Consider the following 22,784-nt stretch of genomic DNA (forward strand, 5'->3'; position numbering starts at 1 on the left):
TCTTTATCTGCAGGAATTCAGTTTAGAGATAGTGAATGTCAAAGGTAAACAAAACACATCTGCTGACACTTTGTCAAGGCTACCCAAGGGGTAAATTAATTTTTAGAACTCACTGAACAGAATTCTGAAAACTATGTGAAGGAGATGATGATAATAACATAAAAATTTTTATGCTATTTATGAACAAGTACTGTTTCACCGACATACTCCAAAGCATGAATGGTGGTGTGTATGTTTACCTGAAAAGGCTGTAGATTAGTTCATTCATTACATTGATGATAAGTGAGGTTGTTACATTGTTTCTAAACACACTAATAAGATAAAGAAATGCTGCTACTTCCCCAACATGCAGCACCAAATTCTCCAAGTAATTCAAAAATATATTACTTGTCAGAAGACCAAACACTCCAATGAATCAAACTTAATTGAACTACATCTAGTAGTTCCATAAAACTTTTAGAATGAGTATCATTGGATGCTGCTGCTCTTCATCAAAATTCAAAAAGGAGTTTTAAGTATGCATTTCCCTTATGAGGTTTTCCCCAAGAATGTTAAGTTGTATCCAGTGCATTCAGTGATCACCAGTTCTATTATTAGAAGAATTGCAGATAACTATCTATCAAGAGTAGAAAGGCCACAGACACACTGATATCCATCATACTTCAGAGATAACAGATGGAAGGAATTCATGACCATAAACAAAATAAAACACATACTGGTATCACTATTCCATCCTGAAGCAAGACCCACAGGAAGGGTGTTTATCAATTTCATAGATTTATACATTGCTACACACCACAGAAACATACAAAATGGGTCAAGTTCATCTTGCCATTTCAGCAAATCATTAATAACTTGCCACATACTTCAACAGGCTTTAATGTAAATAGTATTCATGGATTTGCAACTGTCTGACATCTTCAGGTGGTTGAAATGTTGTGGAATTTGCATGTCATCCGGCAGAAAACCTGTTAAGACTATTTACAACATATCCCCAGGAAATCTTGAAGAGTCACAACTGAATTAATGCATGAGAAGTGAAAACTCGACGAGTGCAAAAAACCACTGCCTTAAGTACCTGAGGGAGATATGTCATTTGTGTGGAAAAAAATCCGCTGTGTTTCATTAATCTAGGAGATAAGGCCAGGCAGAGAAAACAGTCTTATAACAAAAGATTAGGGTGCAGTGTATAATTCCATAGAAAACAAGAAGCATTGCTGCAAATGCACCCAAGTCTACCCAACATGGAAAACTTAATCACAAACAGCAACTATTATACACTGGCCCATTTGTAATTACATAAGTCCCTCATCCAGTCCTCATATAGACTAGTTTACCCTATAAATGGAAAGGACAAGGGGCTTTATCCAAACAAAGATCTGAAGGAATTTGTAAGCTGAATGCATTTGGCAACTCATGAAGTGGTTATGCTTAGCTATAGTAAACATATTTCACCATAAATTATGAAAGATGTTCATTTAGTTTTAGGATAAGTTTCTCTCTTGTTATTTAAACACATCAAAAAAAAGTTTTGCATCAGACCCGTTCCCAGAACTCGTGAAGATAGACATTGAATGTGGGTATTGTATCACAGACACAGTCCTTTGACTGTTCACAGATGTCATTAAACCAGCCAAAGATGTAAACAACCATGCATGAGCAATGCCTAATAGAAGGAGGGAGACCGACAGCTGATCAGTTTCAGTCATTCCACCAGGAAGGAGGTACATGGCTCATGTCGCCTGTAGTTCATCCATGCCTAGACAGTCAATACTGTGGTTTGATTGTTTCTGCACTGTCACTTTGTGCCAGTTAGGGCTCTCAACAAGGTAAGTGTCCAGGCATCTCAGAGTGAAGCAAGTGATGTTGTTCGGACATGGAGGAGATACAAAGTGACAAGGACTGTCGATGATATGCATCGCTCAGGCTGCCCAAGGGCTACTTCTGCAGTGGATGACCACTACCTATGGATTATGGCTCAGAGGAACCCTGTCAGCAATGCCACCTTGTTGAAAAATGCTTTTTGTGCAGCCACAGGACGTCGTGTCATGTGAGTCATGTGCACAATAGGCTGCATGATGCGCAACTTCACCCCGACATCATTCTTTGCAACCATGACACCATGCAGCGCTTTACAGATGGGCCCAACAACATGCCGAATGTACCCCTCAGGATTGGCATCATGTTCTCTCCACCGATGAGTGATACGCCTTCAAACAGACAATTGTCGGAGACATGTTTGGAGGCAACCCAGTCAGGCTGAATGCCTTATACACAATTTCCAGCGAGTGCAGCAAGGTGGAGGTTCCCTGTTGTCTTGTGGTGGCATTATGTGGGGCCAACGTATACTGCTGGTGGTCATGGAAGGCACAGAAATGGCTGTACAATACGTGAACGCCATCCTCCGACTGACAGTGCAAATATATTGGCAGCATATTGGCGAGGCATTTGTCTTCGTGGATGACAGCTCACAGCCACAACATGCACATCTTGTGAAAGACTACCTTCAGGTTAATGACACTGCTCAACCAGAGTGGCCAGCATGTTCTCCTGACATGAACCCTATCAAACATAGATTGAAAAGGGTTGTTTATGGATGACTTTATCTACCAACCACTCTGAGGGATCTGCACCAAATCACCATTGAGGAGTGGAACAATCTGGACCAACAGTGCCTTGATGAACTAGTGGATAGTATGCCATGATGAATACAGGCCTATATCAATGTAAGAGGATGTGCTACTGGGTATTAGAGGTACCGATGTATACATCAAGCTGGACCATCACCTCTGAAGGTCTCGCTCTATGGTGGTACATCACACAATGTGTGGTTTTCATGAGAAATAAGAAGGGCAGACATGTTGATCTCTAGTCCAATTTTCTGTACAGGATCCAGAACTCTCAGAACCGAGGTGCTGCAAAACTTTTTTGATGTGTGTATATATGTGTAAACAGAAATAAGATAATTTGTTAGTTATTTACAATTTTGTTTGCTGACAAAAGGATGTTATGAAACTCAGTAACAAGCTGAATTTGATTGCCATGAAGCTAAGTCACAACTAAAACACATTCACCTTCCAAATGTGGTGGGGAGAAATAAATGATGTAGCATTATGAGGAGATGCAGTGCACAAGCACTGTAGAAATATGCATCACAGGACAGTGATCTCGGCACACGGTGTGAAGACAAAATAAATTCAACACACTGCTCAACACACCAGATGCTCAGCCAACATTAGTATTTGTATACGAAGTAGAATATACCCAAAAGCTTATGAATATAAATTTATTACTAAAATAAATACCAAGGCCTACACTTTAAGAATAAAATTGATACAAGAAAAGAGAACTATGATAAGGAAATATTTACATGGAAGGACAGAAAATGAATAACAATGGGAAGAACTCTACACATGAGGTTACTATTTAAAATATGTACACAAAAATCTATGTTATGGCTATACACAAAATAAAATCTATATATACCATGAAAGAATGTATAATTCTTGGGATATGTTCACATTCTGAATAAGCTGTGTGAGGAGATAAGGACATTGTGCCTCACCTAGAAAGATACCTACTAGTTTCATGTGCACTCATTGTACGAATATGGAAGAGATGGAAAAGGTAAGTCAAAACAACAGTGTGGTGTCACCGCCAGACACCACACTTGCTAGGTGGTAGCCTTTAAATCGGCCGCAGTCCGTTAGTATACATTGGACCCACGTGTTGCCACTATCAGTGATTGCAGACCGAGCGCTGCCACACGGCAGGTCTAGAGCGACTTCCTAGCACTCGCCCCAGTTGTACAGTTAACTTTGCTAGAGACGGTTCACTAACAAATTACGCTCTCATTTGCCGAGACGATAGTTAGCATAGCCTTCAGCTACGTTATTTGCTACGACCTAGCAAGGCGCCATTATCATTTGCTATTTATCTTGTGATGCATGTACCGTCAGACCGATGTTCACCAATTATGGATTAAAGTTAAGTATTCCAGCAGCTACGTATTATTTTTACTAGACTCAACTCCTTTAACTGTTCCAGACCTCACGCCAGCCTGCGCGAGCTTAAACGCTTGCCTTTTGGCTACCGGTCATAGTGGCTTGGCTGTCTTGCCAAGTCACAACAAACAGACAGGCTGTTAATATTTGCTATCTCACAAAAAAGATTTGAATTCTGAGAATCAGTCAAAAAAATAATGAACTAAAACCACTGTCATACTGAATGAAAATATATATATATATATATAGTTATAATAGAGGGAAACATTCCACGTAGGAAATATATATCTCCAGTCCTGTAACCCGGAAGGTGTACACGATCAAAGGCAGAGCCCCGTGTGAAAGCACCCACGTGATCTACCAACTGACCTGCCTACACTGTGACGCATTCTATATGGGAATGACCAGCAACAAACTGTCCATTCGCATGAATGGACACAGGCAGACAGTGTTTGTTGGTAATGAGGATCACCCTGTGGCTAAACATGCCTTGGTGCACGGCCAGCACATCTTGGCACAGTGTTACACCGTCCGGGTTATCTGGATACTTCCCACTAACACCAACCTATCTGAACTCCGGAGATGGGAACTTGCTCTTCAATATATCCTCTCTTCCCGTTATCCACCAGGCCTCAATCTCCGCTAATTTCAAGTTGCCGCCACTCATACCTCACCTGTCATTCAACAACATCTTTGCCTCTGCACTTCTGCCTCGACTGACATCTCTGCCCAAACTCTTTGTCTTTAAATATGTCTGCTTGTGTCTGTATATGTGTGGATGGATATGTGTGTGTGTGTGCGAGTGTATACCCGTCCTTTTTTCCCCCTAAGGTAAGTCTTTCCGCTCCCGGGATTGGAATGACTCCTTACCCTCTCCCTTAAAACCCACTTCCTTTCGTCTTTCCCTCTCCTTCCCTCTTTCCTGATGAGGCGGCAGTTTGTTGCGAGGGCTTGAAATTTGTGTGTATGTTTGTGTTTGTTTGTGTGTCTGTCGGCCTGCCAGCGCTTTCATTTGGTAAGTCGCGTCATCTTTGTTTTTAGATATATGTTTCCTACGTGGAATGTTTCCCTCTATTATAACTATATATATATATATATATATATATATATATATATATATATATATATATATATATATATATATATATATATATATATATATATATATATAAAAAATAAAGGGAAACATTCCACATGGGAGGGATATGTCTGAAAACAAGGATGATGTGACTTGCCGGGTGGGGGTGCTGGCGGGTCGACGGACGCACAGACGGACACGGGCATGCACGCGGAGTTCAGGCTTTCGCGGCTGACTGTTGCCTCGTCGGGGGGGAGGGGGGGATAGGGAAAGACGAAAAAACCCACATCCTTTCGTCTTTCCCTCTCCTTCCCTCTTTCCTGATGAAGCAACAGTTTGTTGCGAAAGCTTGAATTTTGTGTGTATGTTTGTGTTTGTTTGTGTGTCTGTCGACCTGCCAGCACTTTCATTTGGTAAGTCACATCATCTTTATATATATATATATATATATATATATATATATATATATATATATATATATATATATATATATATATATATATATATATATATATATATATATAGTAAGTGTGATATGTTGATTGGCTTTGGAGCAACTACATACTTAGTTTATAAGTTGATATTAAGTTTTTTTTTACAGGGAACGATGCAAGGATTGTCCCAGTAATGAGAAGAAAGAGAATTTAGTTAGCTGATACCAAAAGAAACAGGCCACATCATGATATGAGTTATTATTTACATATAAATATGTGTTTGAATGGTGTGTGTGAATATTAAGAAGTTATAGTATAGAAAATGCTGTGAAATGAAGTTGAGGTCTTGTTGAGGATAAAAAAGGTGGTCAGACTGTGCATTGAAGAATGCAAGTAACAAATATGAACTCCAACTATAAGTGTTCAAGACACAGTTACCCAGAATCATGGCTTGCCTGGATATCCTTCCACTAATATTTCTTTTGACACAACTTCCATAGTAAAATATTTACACATGTACATATTATAGTACGTAGGTGCTGTATCCCGTGGTTAAAAGTATAAATTAATTACAGTGAAGTATAATTATTATGTTACTTTTAAGCAAATGAGATTAATAAACTTGTATGACACAATGGTGTTAAAATTTTATCTATAGTACTCCAAGAACTGAGTAAATAATTTTTTGTAAAATACAAAGAAGCATTTGCAGAGAATTTGCTCAAATATTGTGTGATGTGTAAATAATGGATTTCAGCAGGATATGCTTCCTTCCATTCCTTACCAACTCCTGGATTGCTTGTGTTGTAAACACTAGAATGAAGTTCTCTATTCCATTTTTAGCAATCTTGAATTACAAATGCTTGAGTTAAATGAGAAGATGGTATAGGTAGTAGTTCATGCTTATCACCTGGTTGCATGTATGTATATTGTTTTTTCAGTCTTGACATGTAACATGTTTTGCAAATTATTGGTGTAAACAAAGATTGTGTCGTGAGTTTAAAAGTTAAAAGGAGTACTAGCTCATCATAACAGTTGTAGACATAAATGATTCATCAGTGATGAGAATTAATATGAAACAACTTGTCACTGAAATGTTTCTTCATAAATTTTGAAGGCAAAAACAACTTCTTATATGTTATTCATTTCTATTTAAATATTATTATGCAAACATGGAAAATAATGCAACAAATTTGTGTGAACTTGTATATAAGTGAAATATATTAGACCTCACATGTCAGCTAATATGAAAATGACATTTGTGTGTAGTTAGATGGAGCAAATTTATGTCATGTTTTAATCTCTTTATGTAAGTCACATAAAATTTTATGCATGTGTACATAGAGATGTAAGGAAAACTGTATATGAAAATGATGTTTCATATATTTGAAATGAAAAGGAACTTTCAGAAAAACTGTTGGCACATCATAGGTTTAGCATGTGTTAAATGAAGAATACATACTCATGTGGAGCAGTGATCAAACTTGCACATATCTACAAAAAATGGGGAAAAAGTTCTACAAGTAATTGCCCTTTGTAGTGGCACTGGACACTGAACTTTACTACGGAGGAGGAATTAAAGTAAGTAATTTATGGACTTACCTGGAATATGGCGAGCTCTCAATGTGATAGGGGATGTCCTTTTGGACATGGAAATATGTGATGGATGATGTGGTCTATATAACAATAGCAGAACTTTATGGCTTTTCTGTCGTAGGTTCAAACTTTTCAACTTAACACACATCAACATGCACTTATCCTACGGAGATACCTTCTGAACACTATGTATAATGACATGCAGTTCATCATCGTCTTCAAAGTTTTAGACTTGAGGCTCAACTGTTCTCTGTAGTTGCATTGATGGTACCACAAGGCCTGCCCACAACGAACATTGCTTAGCATGTGGAGACACTGCTGCACAAACTAGGGGTGGTGGTTATGCCTCAACAATGGTTCAAAACACTCTAATTCAAACATGCCTTGTTGAGTCATGGTCTCTCATAAACCGAACATTTAAATTTTTGTAAATTTCATGTAAATTAATTGTAATATAAATAAATCTGACAAGTGCAAGAGACTAATAAGATATAAACTTGGTCACAAATAAAGGGATTTGATCCCCAGAAAGGCCAAAAAGTAGTTTAGGTGGTACTTTCAAGTTAAATTTGGCTTTTTATGTTATGTATGTTTGTAAAATGCAGCACTACTGTGTACTGTCATCCAGTAATCATGGACAAATCCAATATACAGTAAGGGACAGATCTTACTTTGGCTTACCCATAAAGTATACTCATTTAATAAGTATCGGAACACTGTTCAGGGCAAAGGTGCAATATAAACAAGCCTACGCTAAATTTTTCACATATCAACTATCTGACTCTCCCTGTCTGTGATTCTGGTTGCATGTGTTACATGTGTCTTGAACAGCTATTTTAATTTGTGTAAAGCTATTTTACAATATATCTTCTGCAAAGAGAGGCAGTTTCTTTCATTTCTAAATTATTCAATCTCAAAATGGTACCTGGATGCATCACTGGGAGTTTAGGTACACTCTGGCACTGGTTGGTTTACACTTGTCAAATATGCACTAATTCTTTTTGAGATTTCCCTTCTTGTCTGTTTGCAGCGATAGAATAATAAAGCATTGTGTTTCTAGCTGAAAAGAATGTTTAATCCTCCATCCTTGGCGAGATGACTGTGGAAGGATTGAATATACAAACAGCTCCCATGAATGGAAATTTAATGGTAGTTTTAGTCCGGAATTCAGTACATATAAAAGTTGCAGATTTCATTCATCTGATAGAAATAAGTGTGGTATTTTCCATATCAGTTTATCTAGCACAATTTCATGTTTCTCTTCTCCTTGTCCTAGGTTGTATGAGTTATTCTCAGTAGCACTCTGAATCAGCTGCTGCCTAGCATTTATAATAACATGATAACAATCTTCAAAGAAGTCCATTAACATTTTGAGTGAAATGCTGACACTAAAGGAGTTACCTATCGATCCAGTTGTGAAACATCAACTGTTTTGTAGGGCATTGTGTAGTGATGGTGCAGAGACATAGTCCTTGAGAGACAATATGATACCAACATTTCTGGTTTTAACCCCAATAAGTTCATATCTTGTTTCTTGCAACAGAAAGGTGAATGCATTACTTGTATGGTGTTATGTTGCTGATGTTGCCAAAGACATTGTGGGTGTAAATAACTCTCCCAAATATAGGAAGCTCTTGCTTGGAAGCATCAGTCCATCTTGATGTTGAATAATAATTAATATCTCGCTATTATTATTAAACGTTTCTAAGGGAAACAGTTTGTGGGAAAAATATCCCTCGCTAACGGCATGCTTGTCATATTGAACTAGGGGTGTAATATGTTGTGTTGTCACTGTGAGGTTTCAATTCTGTGAGTATAAGAAACTCATAATCCTTGCATGCTACTGTGTTCTGCTTGCACTGCAAAGTGGTCTTTTGATGGTTGAGTATGCTATATTTATACTTAACACCTGTAATGCTACCTTAGATGAAGACCTATTGTAATTTCCTCACCTAGAAAATCAACTAAATTCGTGTTCTGATCTATTATATTCAGCTTGAGATGGTCTAATGTCCTAAAAGTCACTGGGAGACATATTAGATCACTGGGAACCTCTCAAATTTTACAACCTGGACCCAATGTAGGAAAAACAAACATGTTTACTATGGACTAAGCTGTCATTAAGATACAAATTTGTATATTACTCTCAGTATGAATCATACTGTCCTGCAGTAAGTCCACTAGCTGGTTCGATTCATAAATTTTATCAGTATTACGCAGCAGCCAGTGCCACATTAGGCTAGTGTGGGACCCATACCAAATGCTAAGAAGAGGACCTTGGTTTGCCTTAGGCCTTAAAGTTTATGATATAAAATAAAACAGCATTTTGCAAAAAAAAAAGAAAAAAAAACCTTTGTCAATTTAATTTGAGAAAATTTATAGATTATGCTAGTCAAACTGATGTCTTCAAGCAAATCACATTCTGTGTTCATTAAGGTGAGATTGTTTAGATGTTCTTATCCCATGGTTTCTCTTAACTCATTTTTAATGCACTTAATGTTGAAAGAGAATGTTCTCCACTGGAGCTGATAATCAGCAAAGACAAGTAAATGTGGGAGAATATTCCTGCATTTGCAAAACCTGATTCTAATGAATTTCCCATCAAAAGTTTATAAAACTGCAGTTCAAGGGGCTCGCGCTTTTTGCTGCCAATAGCAACAGTGACATCTGTACTGAGCAGCTCAGCAAATTGTACCAGTTTGCCACCTAGGCTTTCTTTCAAATCGTCTGGGTAAGTATTGATGATAGCTAAAGTTCTTTTTAAGACAAATTGCCTAAAGTATTCCAGATACACTAGTCACTTGATGGTATGCTTTGGTGTGTTCAGTTAATGTAGACAGCACATTATGTTACGACAATATAAACCCAAATTTCGAAATGTTGTCAAGGTATTTGATTTTCTTCTTTATTACTATTACCTTTATTACCAGTTCTTTGTCATTCACATCCCATGGCTGGGCAGGCAGTGTCAATTTTATGATAATATCACCATTAATAAAGAAATTATTCTAAAGTGAGTACTATAAAATGTATAGTTAAGAACTAAATTACAATATACATTACAATAAAAGCACTGGGCTGCAGCCCATATAGACACTATTCTGTCAACAGAGAAGTACACTTCCATACTTTACAAAGCTTGCTCTCTTAGTATACACAAAATTTTAGTCCTAAACTGTTTGATTGGTAATGACTGAATATCAGTTACATAGAGCATTAAATAATTTTACAGCCAACACTGAGAAGTTGTTCTGCATGTCAGTTAATTGGCACCTTGTCCTGTCTATACTGTCTTTATAGTGAATGCTGTATTGGTGAACTTCGTTTCTCTTCTGTAGGTCTTCTGATTTCCTGATTTGTCTTTGTGGAAACAAGGCAGTTGAAAATATATTGGCTGAAAATGGTCAGAACTCTTAATTTCGAAAAAAACTGTTTAGCAATTATCACTTTTTTGCTTGAGGTAATGTTCCTCATTGCTTTCTCTTGTAATAAAAGCACATTCTTGCAGCCTGCAGCTTGGGCCCACAGTAACATGTGTAACATTGCACTGTATACTGTTAATAGGTACTGGCATGATATAGAACCCATGAGAGTTTGGTACATACATGTTTAGTGTGCTATTTCAAGGTTAACTTTGCAGCAATGAAAAAGACCAGAAGATTAACAGCTGCTGTGTCACCCAGTGCTCCAGTTTCACTTAGGCTGCATATCATCCTCTGAGTTTTGTCTTCATTAATTTTCATCTTGATCATGATGAATCAGTCCTTGGCCTCACTGAATAAGACTTCTGCTTGTTGAACTACTTGAAATACATTCTCCCCTTTTCAGAACAAAGTTGTGTCATCTACAAACTGCAAGGTGTGCCCATGGGAGCTTATGTCATTAACAAAAATTAAGAATAACAGGTCTCCTACTACAGAACCTTGTGGCACACCATGTTTTCACTTCATTTCACCTGATTCTGCTCCTTGCACTGACACAGTCTGTTGCCGGTTATTTAGGTCCCTCTGTGTTTGTAGTCTTTTACTCTTTTTATTATGTCATTGGATACTTTCTCTTCCACATTACCACCCTGCAATTATTTCCAGATTTCACAGCAAATGCAGGGTCTGTTCTGAAATCAGGAATTTCACCTACTGTGCTTTCTACTATGTTTATAAAGTATTCATTAAATTCATCTGGACTGCAAGAATTAGACCAAGAGTTGGACTTTTGTCTATGTTCATTAATCAGAACCCATGTTGCCTTGCAAGTACTATGAGCTTCTTCAATAAATTTGGCATTGCTTTCCTTCTTTGCTTTCTTTATTTCTTTTCTGTACATCCTTTTGGCCTGTAGATAATTGCAGTATAGTCTGTCCTTGATGCCAATATCTTCTGTGGCTTTGACTTTATCATTTAGTAGTTGTACAATGCATTTTACTTTAGCTAATCTAGAATTATATCAGCTCTTTATTTTGATAGTTTTCTGTGTGTATTTTGATTTGGCAATTGCATATCTCTTAAGCTTTAGTGGAAACTTTTCATCAAATTTGGCTTTGGGAGTCTGGAACATGGAACTGAATGTATCATTTGATGCCAATTCCTCACACATTTGATGCCAATCTGTAGAATACACAGCAGTTTTTAAATCATCTGAATTTTTCTTTGTGATAACCCTACTTCTGAAGACATAATTTGAATGCCAGCTGGGAATCTGTTGAGTACTTACTGAGTTTGTCCATTACTTCATGATTACTGCACCATGATCTGCAAGCATAGCATCAACCACACTTACTTTGTAGTCCCAACTATTTATTTTTGTAATTACTGTATCAAGGCAGACATATCCTATTGTTGGTAGATAACTTGCCACAAATAGTTGATAGTTGCTTACTAATTTCATAAAAGCTCTCTCTTCAGTACTACCTTCCCCAATATAGATGTTGAAGCCTCCTCATGAGGCAATTGTTGCTCCTAAGCACACCAGATGACACATTGAGTGTAGTAGAGTCACTGACATTTTATTTCTTTGTATTTTGCTTGTGTCATCTTGAAGTTTGTTGCTTATATTCTTCACAGCCAGTCAGCTTTTGCTTCAATATCTGAAAATGTGGACTGCATTGCTGCGATGTACCCATGTAACAATCTGTAAATGGCATATTCCATGTAAAGATCTTCACCATACAACTATTGTCAAGCACTAGTTGCTTGCAGTGCAGTCTAGGAGTTTGTTCCCATTAACAACTTATTCATCTTTGAAACTAGTCCATAAGACTGATTGCATCACTCACCTTTTGATCCATGTTATTAGATATGTTATCCAAAACTTGCTTAATAGTAATAAAACAACATACTAGTGCCTATTCTGCTCAGTCTGACTACCAAGTGCCTACAACCTTTTCAGAATCAGATTTTTGAACTAGTTTCTTTCAATGCTTGTGGAAGAAGATCCCATCAATCGGCAGAAGTGGAGAAAACTGTATAGAGGCTTTCAGAAAATTTGAAGAAAAGGGATGTTTCTGAACAGCATCTGTAGCATGCTTGGCAACCAGATTTAAAGAATGTGCAAAGTCCGGGAGTGTATTCTGCACATTTATCTCTCTTCTTAATTTGAGCATTTAACCCAGTGTACTTCCCACATTTTGTTAGCATTGCATAGCTTCCCCCATGACAATCTTTAACATCAGTGTCATTATTATTTAAAAAATCTGGTAAGGTTTGGGCGAGTTGCACAGCAGAATGGCCTTCCATGTTCAAGAACCTTACAAATCTCTCCACTCATCCGGACTGCAGACATAGTGCACTAAGTGATGCGATGCACCTGGAGTGGAATCCAATGAAACAGAACAATATTTCCATTTCTTAATTTCATAAATAATATGTTCCTGAATGCTTAATGCAGTTATATCGATAAATTACCCATATGTAGTTTTTGACAAATATGAGGTATGCCCTTTCCTTTATTTGCATGGGTTCAGAAGGAAAAATGTCAAATTTGGCTATCAGTTCTAAGTGATTCCCATTGTGAGGTGATCCAACAATTTCATCACTAACCAGAAACATAGGACCTCATTCTCCTAAAAAAGTTATAACAAAATTCTAAGGGTGTCAACCAATACTCTTGTTCCATCTCATAAAGAGATCACATGACAATCAGATCTTCTTTAATTTTTTTATATTTATGGTATGTGAAATTCAGAACAAATATCAATCTCCTCCCCCCCCCCCCCCCCAAAAAAAAAAAAAAAAAAAAAATCTGTTTCACATGACTGTCAAAACGTGTTGAGGAAATCGACTTTGAAGTTGGTGCTCTAATGCAAAACAATCTCTTTAGACAGGACACATGGCACTCTGGTAGAATGAGTGCCTGCTACATAGTGGGGCCAGTTTTGATTCCTAGGTGATGCAAAGTTTTAGTCCTAGCAGTACCAATGCATATTCTGTAATCTTTATTACCAAAGGGGAGATACTTTATGCCCACCCTAAAAAAATTAAACAAAAATGAAATTTGGTAACTGTTGTTGCCTTATATTAACAACAAATTTCTGAAGACATACTGATATGTAAGTAAAGTTGAGAACATGAAAATATCTTTTAGCAGAATCTTAGCAATACCAGCACACTTTCAATAATGTGCCAACAAATACAAAAAAATTAAAAAATACTAATTTTGTTGATTGTTGCTGACTTGTACTCACAACATACATTTTAAAGAGATGTTGATGTGTAAGTAACGTCCCAGACTTCAAAATACTGAGTATGACATTTATTTATGAAAAGTTGCATCTACTACTAAACTAGTAACAAGGGAACCATCAGAAGTGTAAATAATGGATTTTAATGGGTCTCGAATACATTGTAGAGGGACATGCCTCGAGTATGAGGCTATCCACTTTTTTAGCGATGAGCCTTGGTTTTTGAGAAAACTGATTTTGATATTCACTGTGCACTGTAATATGTGTAACGTTAGCCATGTTCCAACCAAGTGAGTGTGGTACAGTGGTTAAGGTCTATAGCTAACATGCTGGAGGTACCACGTTCAGGTCCTTTCCGTGTTTTTGCTTTTTTTTTTAATCATAATAGTCCGACATTTTTCCATTTTATTTTACAGAATATCAACAAACAGTGTAAACTGTGTGAAATTATTAAGAAATTTAAATTGTGCAGGCTCATTCAAACAGAAAGCGGACTGTCCGTTCAGACATCCTGTGTGAACTCTGTGTTTTGTGACAGTGTATTGCCCTGGTCACCATCTTTTATTTGATTATGGTGATATAAAATTCATAATAAACATAGTTCACAAGGACAGTCCTCTGTGCATTATGAACATGTATTGCCATGGTCAAACAAACAGCTGTGACCTAGCTCATAAACCACTAGTTTGTATTTGTCTTCAAAGTCTGTTGCTCGCAATCCTTGTTAGAGCCATGCGAGATCAAAGAACAGTGAAATGGATTACCCTAGTGTGTCTACAGAAGTGCAGTCAGAAGAAGATACATCAGAGGTAGAGGAGCTGAATGAAAAATCGAGAGGTGAAATCACTAATGCCATCGAATATGCCAAATAGTTGCTTCATGATTTAAATTTCCTAACAAATACACTGCCCAACACGATGTCTGCTAATTCAATTGCAGTTGGCAATGAGATATATATTGCAATACAAGACCTGTTGGCTGAGAGATGGATCATCAATGGCGATGAATTAATAAACATCAACAAAGAAGACGAGGTGCACGAATATGAGGCGGGAAGTTTAAATGTAGTCCTTTACAGACAGTGATGGCCTTGGTCTTGGCCATGGCCACAGCCATGGCCATATTAGATATTTTAGCTTCCTGTAGTTGCTTAGCCACATTTCATGCATTCTTTATTGCCTGAGTTATGTCAATGGCTCCTGTGGCTAATGAACCAAAGGTTGGATAACTCATCAAATGCAAGGATTAGAAACAGAGTTATTCCATGAAATGTCTTGGCTATTGGCAAAACCCTGAGCACCAATTTAAGTTGGCATGCACTGCCTTATCGACCTCAAATGGAGCCTTTTCCTACACTAATGTCATTTCTTCTAAGTATATGTCTTGCCTTACCAGCTAATATTTGGTCTCCAATGGAACGATCTTTATTTGTAGTTTAAGTGATATTGTACTCCTTGCAAGCATAATCTAGTTTAGTAATTCCCTTATTGCCATCAGCTAGGCACTTTTTCAACTTTGTTCCATGTCCACAAAAATTGTATGCAGGGTCATGAAGTTCAGCAGATAGGTTCTTGAGAATAACACCCCCATCCCTGCTGATGCATTTCCAAGCACTCAAGTCATTCTCCTGTGTAATTTGAGGTTTGCGTGTCCTGTTATATAGCAAATTGCAAGTGTTCACCCAACTGTTGTGCTTTTATGAGAAGCCAAACCATTTCACTGATGCCTTGCTCCCTTGACGTCTTGTGGTATGCTCTACAATTAACAGGTATGGTTCAGAGCTTTTCTGTAATTCCTCTGTGTGAAAACTCCCTGCAGTTTCATTGCTATCACTGCCCTTTAAGACCTAAGTTCTTTGGTTTGTGTGCTGCACCATGTACACTATAAATATCTCCATTGATCAGTTCAGTAGGTAAGACTTCTCAATTGAAGTTTTGTATTTCAAAATATGTACCAAATCACCTATGTTGAATTTCTGCTTGCTTGGATCCACCATGTTAATGCAATTGATTACTGTATATAGAAGCTCATTATCATGGACATCAATAGGTCTCTCCTTAATTGAGTGATGAGTAGTGTGATTATAATTGTCAATGATTTGTGGTAGAATGTGTAGCCATTTACACAATTAAATTGCTTCCACGTCCAGTTTTTGATTGTCCTGTTCAATCATTCAACAGTATTAGATTTAAAATGGGAGAAAGTTAAGTAGTACTTTATCCCACATCATTCCATTATGACTCTGAAATGCCTATTGTAATAATCACCTCCATGATCAGTTTGAAGGATGTCAGAATAGCAATTCATTCCAGTCTGCAGCAATTGTCCAAAAACCTCTGAAACCTCATTCCCCATCTTTGCCTCCATAGTTTGAGGCCAAGTGAAAGTACATACTCAAAACTGTCATTTAAATGTGAGTACTCAGATATCTATGAGTATGAGATCAACCTGACATTAATCATCAAGTCCTCATATTATCACATAACTTGCAGGTCTGTGAAACTCATGAACAACCGTCTCTATAATTACTCAATGATGGGTCTTCGTTGAAGTTCTGATGTGATTGATATGATTTTGTTCATGTTACCTGTATCCCCTGAGGCACCTGATGCTGTAAGTAGTCATAATCAGTCTATGATTTCATTCTCTAGAAGTAGATTGTTGAGTCTTTTATGCTGAACTTGAGCCCCTTTGCCTGTGCTATGTGCAGCTGCTAACTCTGGTTTAATTATATTCTTGGATTTGTCACTGTTTGAGGCTTTCACTCGTCCTCTTGAGGTGTTGCCCTCCCTACACATGTTAATGACCATATGTCTGCCTGCTTATCTGGGTGGTAGCATGCTTGCCTCCCATGCAGTAGGCCCAGGTTTGATTCCTGGCCGGGTTGGAGATTTTCTCTTCTCATGGAATGGGTGTTGTGTTGTCCTCATCATCATTTCATCCTCATCACTGGCATGCAAGTTGCCCAATGTTGCATAGACTGAAATAAGACTTGCACTTGGTGGCCGAACTTCCCCAGATGGGACCTTCCAGTCAATGATGCCATACGCTCATTTTCATTTCCATTTGACCATATGCTTTTATATCTTTCAGTGTATATTTTTTATATCTAAAAACAAAGATGATGTGACTTACCAAACAAAAGCGCTGTCAGGTCGATAGACACACAAACAAACACAAACATACACACAAAATTCTAGCTTTCGCAACCAACGGTTGCTTCGTTAGGAAAGAGGGAAGGAGAGGGAAAGACGAAAGAATGTGGGTTTTAAGGGAGAGGGTAAGGAGTCATTCCAATCCCGGGAGTGAAAAGACTTACCTTAGGGGGGAAAAAGGACGGGTATACACTCACACACACACACATATCCATCCACACATATACAGACACAAGCAGACATATTCAAAGCCCACATCCTTTCGTCTTTCCCTCTCCTTCCCTCTTTCCTGACGATGCAACCATTGGTTGTGAAAGCTAGAATTTTGTGTGTATGTTTGTGTTTGTTTGTGTGTCTATCGACCTGCCAGTGCTTTCGTTTGGTAAGTCACAACATCTTTGTTTTTAGATATATTTTTCCCACGTGGAATGTTTCCCTCTATTATATTCATGTCAGTGTATACTTTTTGACGTTTGAATTTTTTAAGAATATTAGTTCTAATTAACTGGACCTTTTCAAATTCCTTATACCCTACCCTTATTAGCATTCTCACTTAATCATATTGGGTGTTTATCTACCATATGTGTCCTGCTGACCCTATCTTCTGTCTAACTCAGCATTACTGTAATGATTAATGATGTCAGTAACAGCATGTACATGCTTATCTTCTGTTTCTTCTACTTTTTCTTTTCTGCCTCCATTGATAGTGTGTGACAGTGCTTTTAGAGCATTGGTTACTGACTTAAAGGTTTCTGAGAGATGCTGATCTCATTGGAAATGCCCTAACTTCAACAATCATAACTTCTGTCAAACAGCTTTCTGCACTTCAATAATTTTACACTTTGTTGACAACATGCTCCTGTATACTAAGCCATTTTCGAGATTTTTAGTGTACAACTTATATATACTTTGAGACAATTGGTGATATATATCACCTTGATATATCCTTACACATCCATTAGTCTTGTGTTGACTTTTTCAATTTTCTCATTGTCGTATAATTCATGTTCTGGCATTCAACACAACAATACATCAATCTAACACTAATTGCCTCAATTTTTCTGTTATCATATAGAAGCATGTGCTTTGCACCCTCTCAACAAGTGCACAACACACTTGCAAATTTGTCCATAATCTACAGTAAAGTGATAGAGTTGTGTTTTGGTACACTCCATTTTATGCAGAATTTCACTGAAGTTTGATCTCTATCTGCCTTGCATTGTACCCACATTCGATAATGGGTTCTGGACCCCAGATCAGAGAAGAGACTCCTGTTTTATGGTTGCATGCTACATTGTAATAGTATGGTTGTGTCTTACCCAAATTCTTTTTAGAGGAGGAGGAGGAAATTAGTGTTTAACGTCCCGTCGACAACGAGGTCATTAGAGACGGAGCGCAAGCTCGGTTGAGGGAAGGATGGGGAAGGAAATCGGCCGTGCCCTTTCAAAGGAACCATCCCGGCATTTGCCTGAAGTGATTTAGGGAAATCACGGAAAACCTAAATCAGGATGGCGGGAGACGGGATTGAACCGTCGTCCTCCCGAATGCGAGTCCAGTGTGCTAACCACTGCGCCACCTCGCTCGGTAATTCTTTTTAGAATATAATTTTACCTGAAAATACAGGGTATAATTATGGTAACCAGTTTGTGAGTCCAAACTAAACTTCATTTATACAATTATTTTACTTAAAATTGATCTCAGAGACACTGCTACAAAATAAGACTACTTAATAATAGTCTTCCAAGCTTCCAATTAAAAGAGTCAGATACTAAAATTGCTAAATGGTTAAGACAACTTTTACCTGTTGTGCTCCTTTGCCATGTTATTAAAGAGTTCGGCAGTTTACTAAAAGACCTTTCAACTGTAGACACTATTACTAGAATCACTCAGGTTCAAAAAATTGCTTGAAAGTTTTTCTCATTTATGAAGTTTAGTAGCTTCATTGGGTCCTCCTCTGGAAGATTGTATTAAAGATGCTCTTCATGTGTAGAATTTATTCTGCTAAGTCTGAAGGATACTTTGATATAAGATTGGTGATTTTAACTTTTAGTGCATCATTCTCTAGGTCCATGAAAGCCAAAACTGGTGAAAACAGATCACAAATTTATCCACAGCTCACAAATCTTGTTGTCAAATCTGCCAGGACAAAATATAAAAGAAGGAAGAGCAACAGAATATTTTAATTCATTTGATGCTTCCAGTTGAAGTTGTTCAGGCAGCTTTTCATATGCATTGGGTGTCCTTTTGATAACAAACCCTGGTCAGATAGCAACTGTCTCAGCAATTACTTCTGATTCATTGAAAATGGTTTCCCATGTATCTCTTAGGACCTGCATCTCATTAACTAAGTCTTATATTAGTTGAATGATTATGTTGAGGGAGATTCCTTTGTTCCATATAATGTTTTTCTGATCAATAGAAGGGGAAAATCTTGTCCAAAATAATGACATCAAGAGGCCTTTGAAAGATACAAAATATTTCTTGAGTCTCACAAAAGTGTTACTTGTTGAGGTAGTTAATGTGGGTACCCTACCAGGTCTAAGACTTTGAGGACCAAATGAAAGTGCTTCAAAATCAGGCACATGGCTTGTAGTCTTTCACTCCAGTGAGTTTCAGAAAGACTTTGCACAGACAAAGAGACATGCTGTTACATCAATTACCAATGGACAGGACTGCTAGTGAACAAAAAATAAAAACTTTCAATGTTTCCAAAAAATGTCACATCATAATTCAGTTTAGCAGCACTGACATCAACTCTGTTCAGGGAGTGTGCTCCCAGGGAGAAAAGCTTGTGGAGTTATTATATTTTTTTTCAAGTATTCTTGACTGAATACGACTAGTGTGACCCCACATGTAGCCATTGTCATAGCTCTGAGTATGACAGCCTGCAAGTGGTACCACTAGAGTTTCTAATGAGGACAGTATTTCATCAGTCATGACCTCGCCTGTTTTCTCACTAATATTCATAAATTCAATGAATCTTTCACAAACTTTGAATGACTCTTTCCAACATTTTGAAATGCATTGTGCAGAATGAGTATATTCTGTTCCTGGTTGGATATGTTATGAGCTAAATCAACAATAATTCCATAGAAGACAGATGTAAAGTGGGTTTCAGTAGTTTTTCGCCACATTGAGAAATAAATTAATTCTCCAGATACCATAATAGTTAGTTAGCTTGATCTATCATACATTTGTTCATCAGTTGGTTTTCTTTTACTATGGCTAGACGTTCATGATTTACTTCACCATATTTTTCAGTCAATTCCAATATTCACTAAAAAAATTCCATTGTGAACATCACCAATCTGAATATTTCCCATTTTGAAAGCTAAATCTCTGCTACTTAAGAATAAAGCTGTGATCAGAATTTTTTTATTGTAGCTTTCCATCTTTTTGCTTCACAGTCAAACACCTGTTGAAGATTACTGTTGACACCATGTTCTTTCAATGATGTTTGACAACCTTTACATTCTAAGTAATGTTTTTGATGCTCTGGGCTTTTCTCAAGCATATGTAACAACTTGTAAAGCTTTTTGTAGGGTGTTTTTGTGGAGAAAACCCTTCTTTTCAAAGTATACTGTGATCTGATATAAAAATGCCGCAAGTTAAACAGTGAATACTGTTTTTTACCTTGTTCTACATTAACCAATCACATGGAAATTTTTTTAGTTTTTTATTATTGGCTGTTTTCATGTAAATCAACGTCTCCTGGATACGTTTCCCTGAAAGGTCAGTGAATTACTTTCTTGATATGCAATAAGAGAACTCTGTCCTTTTTTGTTGTCTCTGTTTCAATTAAATGTTCAGAAGCCAAAGCATCTTGTCCTTGTGTGATTTGTTTTACATGTTTTTGGTCAAAAAGCAACTGAACAACAGAGCAAAAAGGTTGGCTATCGGGGCTGTTGTAGCCTTGGACATATCATGAGGCTGAACTACTTGTAATTCTCCTTTTCTATAACACTTCAAAAATTTTGTAATAGTCCTACCACCTTCAGCTACTTTTTCTAATTCCTCTTTTCACAGCTTTCTTTTTAAAGCTCCAGATTTATGTTTATACCTTGATATCTTAACTTCTTGTTGTTGTATTATGTAAGTTGAATGAAATAACACAGTTCAGCTACAATATATTTTTTATGATATGAATCTGTATTTCTCAAATTGGATTATTGGGAAAGGTAACTCGTACCTTACTTTGTTCACAAACATTTTCACATAAACAAAATTGAACCAAAACAAAACACATTTGCACAAAACAACTTAATGTGAAACTTGACCTAATAAATGTTATCACTTTCAGTAGCAGGAGACAAAACTGACCAAATTCAACCCATGTCACTCAAACAAGTGGACTTCAACTGATGAGCAATGGGTTGCATCTGTTTTCAGAACAATGAGGAAGAGAGAGACAGTTAGACAAAAAATATCTATAGGAGGAAGGGAGGATGGGGAAGTAGGGAAGGTGGGAAAAAGGGGGAGGCAGCTGCAAGCCTTACAGTGCTACTATGCACACAAGTTCACAAAACACATGCAATGACAATAACTACCACAACCAATTTTAGTAAAAATTTATGATAAATGGTTTATCACAAATACCTATTTTAAATTTGAGGCTATAATTAGCTATAGAATCTTCTAAAATTTCACTGAATAAAAAATATATGCAAAATATTTTTCTAGTTTGTATTAAATTGTAATAACTAAAAAATTAAATTGCGAAGAACAGGGACCCAGGCCACCTTCAGGCCTGTGCCATGCACCCACGGGTGCATCCAGCCCCATTCAGAAAGCCATACTTTGACTTTTCTAGCAATCTGTGGCTATGATAATGAATTCATTAAAGAACATGTCAGTTCCTTCATGTGCTGATAAATATGCTTTAAATTCAGATTGTCCTGCTGGAAAGTGGCGAACAGTTTTCATTATCCTGGACAAACTGCTTCAGGATCCTTGAGTATGTCTGCCCCAAATAGCAGGGATATCTCTGGATTTCTTTCCGATTTCCCACTGCAACATTGTCAAATATGAAAATGCTGTTTGCCTTTACTTTTGCAGGTGATGGAATATCACTTATTTCGCTGAATGTCTGGTATGTTACTCCCTCAATGCCTTGCAAAATTTTGAGCAGCAGCTGATATTTTGGCTGAAACATGGTTTTTGAAAAACTATATACACACTCAAAGGGGACACCCTCAGGATGTGTTCACAGGGTTAGAACAAGACTAGTCCTTCTGGAATCTGACAGCCTGATAATCAAACAGATATATTGCCACAAAGTAATCAACCATTCTTCTTGTTTTTCCAGTCTCCAGTATCATCACTGCAGGACTAGTTGCTTACTACAAAATTCTTGTGGTGATGGTGTTGCCGGCCGCGGTGGCTGTGTGGTTCTAGGCACTTCAGTCCGGAACCGCGGGACTGCTACAGTCGCAGGGTCGAATCCTGCCTCGGGCATGGATGTGTGTGATGTCCTTAGGTTAGTTAGGTTTCAGTAGTTCTAAGTTCTAGGGGACTGATGACCTAAGATGTTAAGTCCCATGGTGCTCAGAGCAATTTGAACCATTTGTGATGCTGTTTCATCCACTCAGTCATGGTGATAACTGTTCATTTACATTACCATTCAGGGGGTTTTTATGGGGAAAGAAATAACACATGTATAGCTTTTAAACTTTATAAACTTTAACAAACTTAAATATGATCTTATTTTTGGACCCATATCTGGTAATGCTGAATCATGTATTTCCACCTCCATCAGTGCACAGAATGCGTCACAGAGCTAAGCTATGGTTTCTTCTGATAGGCACAGAGTTTTGTCACCTAACTCCAGCAAATTACTCTATA

The 22,784-nt window shown here is 37.4% G+C and overlaps 1 non-coding gene across 1 annotated transcript; it reads right to left on the bottom strand.

Moving 5' to 3' along the window:
* Positions 1-18,452: 18,452 nt before the first annotated feature.
* Positions 18,453-18,525, bottom strand: Trnaa-cgc (transfer RNA alanine (anticodon CGC)). Its single transcript has one exon. It is a non-coding gene; the product is annotated as a tRNA-Ala (tRNA).
* Between the last annotated feature and the right edge of the window lie 4,259 nt (positions 18,526-22,784).

The sequence above is a fragment of the Schistocerca serialis genome, chromosome 8, assembly GCF_023864345.2.
Source record: "Schistocerca serialis cubense isolate TAMUIC-IGC-003099 chromosome 8, iqSchSeri2.2, whole genome shotgun sequence".
NCBI lineage: Eukaryota > Metazoa > Arthropoda > Insecta > Orthoptera > Acrididae > Schistocerca > Schistocerca serialis.